This window comes from Rhea pennata, unplaced genomic scaffold, assembly GCF_028389875.1.
Source record: "Rhea pennata isolate bPtePen1 unplaced genomic scaffold, bPtePen1.pri scaffold_31, whole genome shotgun sequence".
NCBI classification, from domain to species: Eukaryota; Metazoa; Chordata; class Aves; order Rheiformes; family Rheidae; genus Rhea; species Rhea pennata.
In genome coordinates this window covers 1,393,943-1,401,457 of record NW_026907678.1, presented here as the reverse complement: position 1 = coordinate 1,401,457, position 7,515 = coordinate 1,393,943, and the positions used below count along the sequence as shown (strand labels likewise).

Genomic DNA, 7,515 nt, shown 5'->3' with positions numbered 1-7,515 from the left:
CTCTGCCCATCCTCACTATTTTCTGAAACATTCTCTCGCCTCCTTCTTGCAGCACTGCACTTCCTTCCTGCATCTCCATTCCTCAACTTTTCCCTACAGGGTGGTTCTCGTTTTAAATCACTCCTTTTATCTGGGGTCGGTGCCATGGACAGACAAAACAAAGCCACTCTACAGGGCACTACAGGGATTAAGTAATAGAGATGAAAAAGCCAGCACAGAAGAATCACCTGATCCTGGTAAGAGCATCTCATGATGCTGTGTGTTCTCTGCTCAGATCCAAGCAGGGATATCCTGCTTGCCAAAACCTTCCCAGGAAAATCCCAGGAAACACAGGACAAACCAGAAGAATGTATTCCCATGCACATAATTATACCCAGTGAATTTCAGAAGGGAAAAATATCTTCCAGAACTGTCCTCTGTAAAGGCATTCCTTGCCAGTGTGCATCTTACCTCTCTTTCTACTCTCTCTGTCTCGTGCATCAAGACTTGGTCTCTCAACTGAATGCACTTGGCATTCAACTCCTTGTTTCTGGCCTGCAGCAGGTAAACTTCCTCTTCTGCCTCTTTGCTGCTTTTACTGAGCGTGTTATGCAGTGCCGCCTGGACAGCACTCACGAGCTTCTCTTGGGTGGTCTGATTCTGCAGATCTCCCAGCTGCCGACGCAGCAGGAGATTCTCGCTTTGCAGCTGGGCCAGCTGGGCCCGCAGAGACTCCTCTTCCACAATGTGTTTGCGGACTTGATCTTTTTCACGCTCTAGAGCACGACCACGTTCCACGGCCTGACACTGGGCTTGACGTAGTGCCCTCCTTGTCACTTCCAAGAATGACGTTTTTATCCTCAGAGATTGCTTCAGTTGCTGAACTTCTTTCTCTAGGCCAGTAGCTCGACTTTCAGCTTCACTCAGCTGCTGAGACAAGCTCTTGCTGGTTTCCCGCAAATCAGAGAGCTCCTGATTGAGCTTGTCTTGCAAACTAAGACACTGGGCACATGCCGTCTGAAACCTCTGCTCAGCCTCATCTTCTGCTGTCTGACGACTTTCAAGGGCCTCAACTTGAGTGGAGATCTGCTGGGAAGCGCAGGAGCCCACCTGTGCCTCCAGTCTCTCTTTGCTCTCATTTGTCTGTTCAAACGTAAGGAAGGAAATGGGACCAAACTTAAGCAAATCCTCGGAAAACAGGAGAGAATGGCAAGCATTCCCTAGAACCATACAAAGACTGTAGCCAGCTGCACTTCAGATTCGAATACAGTTCTCACCTGCACAACTCCTCTTTCACCATTACCAGTTGCACAGTGGTATTTTACATTGGTACAGGCCACCAGCTCTAAATTCCATTAAAATAGGTGGGTTTACATACCTGCCTCCCACAGCTTTCCCTGCCGTCCTGGAGGGCTTCTTCTCCATTTGACCAAGACTTAGGAAGAATGGCTGACTCGGAGTACCCATCTGTATTAAAACCACATCTTGTGGTGAGCAGTGTGAGCTAATACAACTTCCTGATGCCTAGACGGCTTCCAGAATCATCACGCAGAAGAGAAAAATCTGAATGCTAACACAGACCCACCCCCCAAACTCATCCAATTTGAAAGAGAGCCGCTCAGCAAGCACATTTAACATGCAGCTGCTTTCTTCCTCAGCCATTTCCTCTAGTGCATATTCCTTACTCACGTACCAAGCAAATCACTGCAAGGTGTGCAACGCAAGCCAGCAAGCACTCACAGCCTACACAACACCTGCCTGGTTGGCTGAAAAAGGCAATGTTCGGAGAAGCCCACAGACACTAAAATAAGCATGATCCAAATTCCTCCAAATGCCCATTTGCTCTAAAGGCTTAGAAACCTTCTAACAAGCCAGTTAGAAACAAGGCCAAGGAAGCAGGGGCCAGTGGAGGAGACCACGAAAAGAACACGGGCCTCCTTTCTGGTCTCCCCAAAGCTCTTCCAAGTTCCTCCTCTCCCAAGGACTTCAAAGCCTCTTCCTGCTGCCTCTCAGAGGGAACCAGAGGCAGGGGCTATGCTTTGCACATGCCATCCAGCAACTACAGAATTTCCTTCAAGAAGCTTCCCAAGAAGCTATCAAGTTCCCTCCCCCCACATCCCCCAAAATACAGGCAAAGGCACAACCGCGCTCCAGAGCCATCCTGGAGGCAGCTGCTCCCCTGGCGCTGCCTCGCTGCAGCAAGGTGGCTCGGACACCGACCTGCGGCCTTGGGGACCGGGTTTGCACCAGCAGAAGCAGAGCGCAGCCACCCCCCGCCCCCCCCCCCCGGGGGCCCTCGCAGCCCCCAGATGCACGTCCCGGCCCCCACTCACGTGGCCAGGGCCCTCGTCCCCCAGGGCCACCCCACAAAGCTGCAGCAGGACACCTCGCCGCCAGCAAAGGCGGCAGCGCTTCCCCCCGGCCCCGCCGGCAGCCGAGGCTCCCACCTCCTGCCTCCGCAGCAGCCGCCCTCGGCAGAAATCCCGCGGCTCCTGCCCGCTGTGGGGCGCCGGGCCCCGACTCTCCTGCGGCGCTGCCAGGAGCAGGTTCCCCTGCCGGGAGAACTGCTCTGCCAGCGCGCAGCTGGCCCAGGCCCTCCGCCCGCAGCTCGGCGCCGCCGCTGCTCACGGGGGCGCTGGACGCCGGCGGCTCCTTCCTCCTCCGCAGGAGCCAGCGGATCTTCTCCATCCTGCGGCGGGGCGGGACACTGCACCACCTCGCCTCGGGGAGAGCTGAGGACGGGCGGGAAAAGCGCCGGCAGCGCCGGCAGCACTACTAGCAACAGAAGCACCAGCAACAGCACCACTAGCAGCAGCAGCACCAGCAGCACCAGCACCACCGGAACCAGTAGCACCAGTAGCACCAGCAGCACCAGCAGCACGAGCACCAGCCACCGCCAGAGGCCGCGCTCGCACCACGCAGCTGCCCCCTGCCCCACAACGGCACTCGGGATGTCACAAAGGGCTGGGGGCGGGGAGGGCCGGGCGGGGGCGGGGCCTCGCCGCCATCTTCCCCAGCCCAGGCCGCAGGGGCGGCGGGTGCTGGGCTTGGCTCTGCGGCGCCCGAGGACAGCTCGAGAATCGCTTTCTGCGCTGGCTCCTGCTGCTCCGTGTTGCTGGGCCACCCGCCCCCCTGCCACTGTCCCCTAGTTGGAGAGTCCCGACTCATTTAAAAGTCACCCCTGGCTGCAGGAAATACTGATCTCTTCTCCATTGCCTACAAGCCAGGGAAGGCTACCCACGCAAGACCATCACTGGTGCTAAGAAAGCGTAAAAACAAAGCCTTCCAGTTGCACAAACCAGCTCTGCCTGCACACCCCAAGTAAAGGGTTTAGAGCTAGTGCGAGGAGGCTCTGAAAGCAGCAGGTCTGCAATGCACTGGTGACCTCATTACCACCTTTTCCTCTACACTACCAACATAATGTCAAAAAAGCTGCAGAAATCTCCTCTCCTGGCAGGTTTTGCTCGGTTACCTTCATCCAAACTGCCTTCACAAAGGCTTCTGCTCTGGTCCTGTTTTCAAAGCAGCTCCCCTTTTACCGCTCCCTTCTCAGAGGCAAAAGGTTCAGGCTCAGCACTGCTCATCCACTCCTTGGGTAAAAATGCCTTTTACCTGTCCCGACAGCTAGAACTACTTGAGCAGCCTCAGCCCAGCCTGTCACCTGCCCTTGTCTGCTCATTCCAGCGCTAAAGTCATCAAAGCAGCCTGGGCAGTGACCAGGCAGCCAGTGCTGGCAATACCTGCCGGCAGCCAGCACCTTCCCCTGCTTTGCCCGACTTGTAAGTGCCGAGGAATGTACTGCAAAGTGGAGCGTTTCATCAGTTTTCTCAGTCTGGTGTTCAGGCGTCTGGCCACACTAGTACAACAAATGTAAAACTGATGAAAGGCCTGAGCCAATCAACAAGGGAGTACATTTTTCATGCCAAGTCCTTTTCACCCCGGTGCTGTAGTCAGGAGGACGAGGAGCATAAATGCAGAAAATAGGTTTCTCTAAGCACCTTGGGACATTGTGCCCTTTGCAGGCAGGTTCCACTGCTGAAATTAATACAAAATCTTACGAGGAGACAAAACAAGGACCAAAACCAAGCTAGAATCTTATAGAACCCCCACTCCCCATGGCGGGGTGAACCCCGGGGTGCCGTGTGGGCCCTGGTTCATCCCCAGCTTGGCGTGGGCAGAGGGTGGCTGCTGGGTTTGGGTCATGTGGGTTGGGGGTTCCTGAGCCCATGGACTTGACTCTGGGGTGGCCGGGCCCACAGGAGCACTGAGGAGCAGCACCACAGGGGCTAGGCCCCGTCGACTCGGTGCCTGCTCTTGCCTCCTGGGTTGGGCCGGGGCTGGGACTGGAGCTGGGGCTTGGCCTCAGGCTCCCTGCTGGGTGCCACCACCCCTCAGCCACTGTTTTATCATAGCATGTGGCTTTTGTGAGTGGAAGGATCGTAGCTTTGCAAGCCCTGGGCCAGTGAGAGACCAGTGGCAGATGAATCCATCGTCTTTAAAGAGGAAAGATGCCCCAAAGGTGGAAAGGGGCCCGAGGGATCGGTGGTGGCCTGAATGCCCGCATTCCCTTCCTGCAGCTGGAGATGCCTGGACTCATGACAGGGAGACTGGCACCATTTCAGAGAAGGTTCTTCTGTGGTAGCTAACATCAGGATACCAATATAATGAATGCTGTTAGAGCTGTCGTTAAAGGAAGCTTTTGCTGTGTTGTAAGAGTGTTGCTCAGAAAGGCCCTGGGTAGCTGGGTGGGAGCTGATGCCTGTAAGCTGCCTTTGTGTATTTCAGAGGAGGGTGTGAGTTGAAAGAAAGGTGTCCAGAAAGGTGTGTGCTACCAGGTGGCCCTTTCACGGTGCTGAAAAGAGCAAGTGCTGGAGAAAGGCTGAGGCTGGGAGCTGGAGAAAAAGTAGATGAGAAAAAGCTCAGAGAGATGGAGTTTGTAAGCAAGAGGAGAGTCCCTTGGGAGAAGGTGTGAAGTATGCTGGCCTCTCCCTCCTTTGCCTTTTCCCCATCAGGAGCCGCTTTCTAAAAGGTGCAGCTGAGTTGGCAACAGCAAATGCCAAGCTGCATTCTCTTGCTGAAGCTGTTCAGGACATGCTGCAGTTGTGCCCTGAAATCTGCAAAATGGGGCTGCTGCTTTGAGTGAGGCAGGAGGAAAAGTGAGAAATAGCAGGGCTGGGAGCTTGTCAGAGCAGACAAGGCACAAGAGTGTATGTGCTCATGCCCCTACGTTCCCTGCCTCTGGCCCCAAGGTTGCTAACGGCTTCCCCCAGCTTGTCTTTCTTCAGGAAGCGGCAGGTGCTCCTTAAGTGTGGATGTGCGAGCAGTTCTAGTTTTTGGTCTGCCAGAGAGCTGCTCTTGTTGTTGCGACTTGTGATGTGTGAGGCGTTTGTGTTGAGTTGCACTCTTGAGTGGCAGATCTGTGAGTACTGCGATGGCCAGTGTGCCAGGGAGAGGGGGAGGCTTTGCGTAGCACATCTGAAGGGCCAGGAGTGATGTCTGAAGAAGACTAAAGTGTCCTGGTGCTCCTGCTGGGCTCGAGAGAGGCTGTTGGAAATGCCCGTGTTAGAGCTGGATTGTTTACTTTGCAAAACCTTGTAATTCCTTCGAATGAGTTTGGTTTTTTGTGAGGAAGGCCAGCCACTACCTCTGGTTTCTTCCGCCTGGACATGCTTGTGCCTGTGGAGCAGGAGGGGACAGGTTCTAACACGGGAGATGCCTTCCCATAGAAGATGGGAGGATGCCCTTCTCCAAGGCCCTTCTCGTGGCTTCATTTCAGCTACAGCCCTCTGGTGGGGTCAGTGGAGGGCTTCTAGTTGGAGGTCCGTTAAAATGTCAGCTCTGCAACCTCCTACTGCACAGGTGCTTCTGGGAATGGTGGTGGTGGTGCTGGATGATGCCTGTGTCTGCTTGGTTTAGACCGGGTGGGATGGTGTTGAGCTAGTTGACTTCAAGCATGGCATGACTTTCTCCTGCTCCTCAGGTATTGCTAGAGCTTGGGATTGTGTTGTTTCCTCGTCCTCTCTCTGACCCCAGGGAGGGCCGAGCAGCTCGATTGTGGGCGAGGAGCGAATTTCCTGGGGATGGCCTGACCTGTCACTATTGGCTAGAGACAGGGTGTAGCTGCCTGGGTTGGTCTCCTCGTGAAGCTAGTGGAGAATAACTCTGCCAAATGCAGGTTTCTCAGTGAAATCCGTGGTCACTCTTGTGTCTTGGGAATCCTTGGGAAGTCTTTAGGTGGCATCACATGGAGGAGGGCCTACTTTCCCTTCCCCCAGTGTGTGAGAGAGGAAGTTAGGTACCACTTTGCTCCCATCCAGCTTCTTCTGCTCCTTCCCTTTCTTGCGGGTGAGACTGAAAAAGACAGCCTCCGAGCTAAAAATGTGACACTTTCTTGCATGGGTTTGTTTTTTCCCCCTGAGAAGCATCCCTGGAAAGGTGACTCACCTCCAGATCTTGACAAGCCCTCTGACTGGAGGCTCTTGTGCCCATCCCGGCATTGGGGTTACATGCACTCAGGCTCCTAAGCTATATTGCCAACGTGTGCTGTGTTCTGCTTTGTCAAAGAGGAGAGCTGACAGTAGCTCTCTGCTCTCCCTCTTTGCAGCTGCTGGGTGGAGACTGCCAGGGGCCATGTTGCGCTCTGCTGAAAGCACTGTCGCCTTCTTGTTTCCAGGTTTGTGCATAAAGATGCAGCTTCAGGAAGGGCCTTTGCTGAGCAGGCCGAAAGAAAAGGTACTGTAACACCACACAGAGCAATCGCAGGGAGACACGTGACTCTGTATGCCTTCCCCTCATAGGCCTGTGTGTCTCCCATGCCAGAGAGACCTTCTCCAGTGGCCAGGCTGTCCCAGCTGGCCCCCATTTCAGAATGCAGATCTGAGAAAAGAATGACCCCAGAAGACACCAGGGAGTAACAGGGTCCTTCAGGAAGGGAAGGCCGAAGAAGATGAGGAGTGTGAGAGGGCTGAGGACCTCATAGGAAAGCAGACTGGAAAGCTAGAGGAGTCCATGCTCTGTCCACAGAGGCCCATGCATGAGCAGGCCAGCATGTCCTTCCTGTGCAAACCGTCCAAGTGGTGCAGGTGTGAAGAGCTTTGCCATTTTGTCATTCGAGATGAAGGCCTTGCTGTCAAGGGCATAATTTCCTGCAGTCATCTTCCTTTAATGAAGACCAGTGATGTGGAGGGGACAGGCAAAAAGACCAAGGAACGAGCCGGAGTGCATCAAATAGGCAGCCCAGATAGCTCAGTTGGTAGAGCGTGAGACTCTTAATCTCAGGGTTGTGGGTTCGAGCCCCACATTGGGCGCTTGAGGTTTTCTCCAGGCTCAAGAGCGGTGCATCCCTATGAGTAAGAAGTGCAGCAAAAGGGGCAGGAGGCCTGAGTGGGTGAGCAAGGAGCTCTTGGCCAAATTCAGACAGAAGAAGAAAATACACAGAATGTGCAAGAGGGGACAGGCTCCTTGGGAGAATTATAGCAATATAGTCAGAGTACATAGAGATGCTGCGAGGAAGGCTAAGGCCCATTTGGAGTTGAG

General features: G+C 54.5%; 1 non-coding gene across 1 annotated transcript; it reads left to right on the top strand.

The window, feature by feature from the left end:
- The first annotated feature begins 7,213 nt into the window (after nt 1–7,213).
- TRNAK-CUU (transfer RNA lysine (anticodon CUU)) lies at nt 7,214–7,286 on the top strand. Its single transcript has one exon. It is a non-coding gene; the product is annotated as a tRNA-Lys (tRNA).
- Nucleotides 7,287–7,515: the final 229 nt, after the last annotated feature.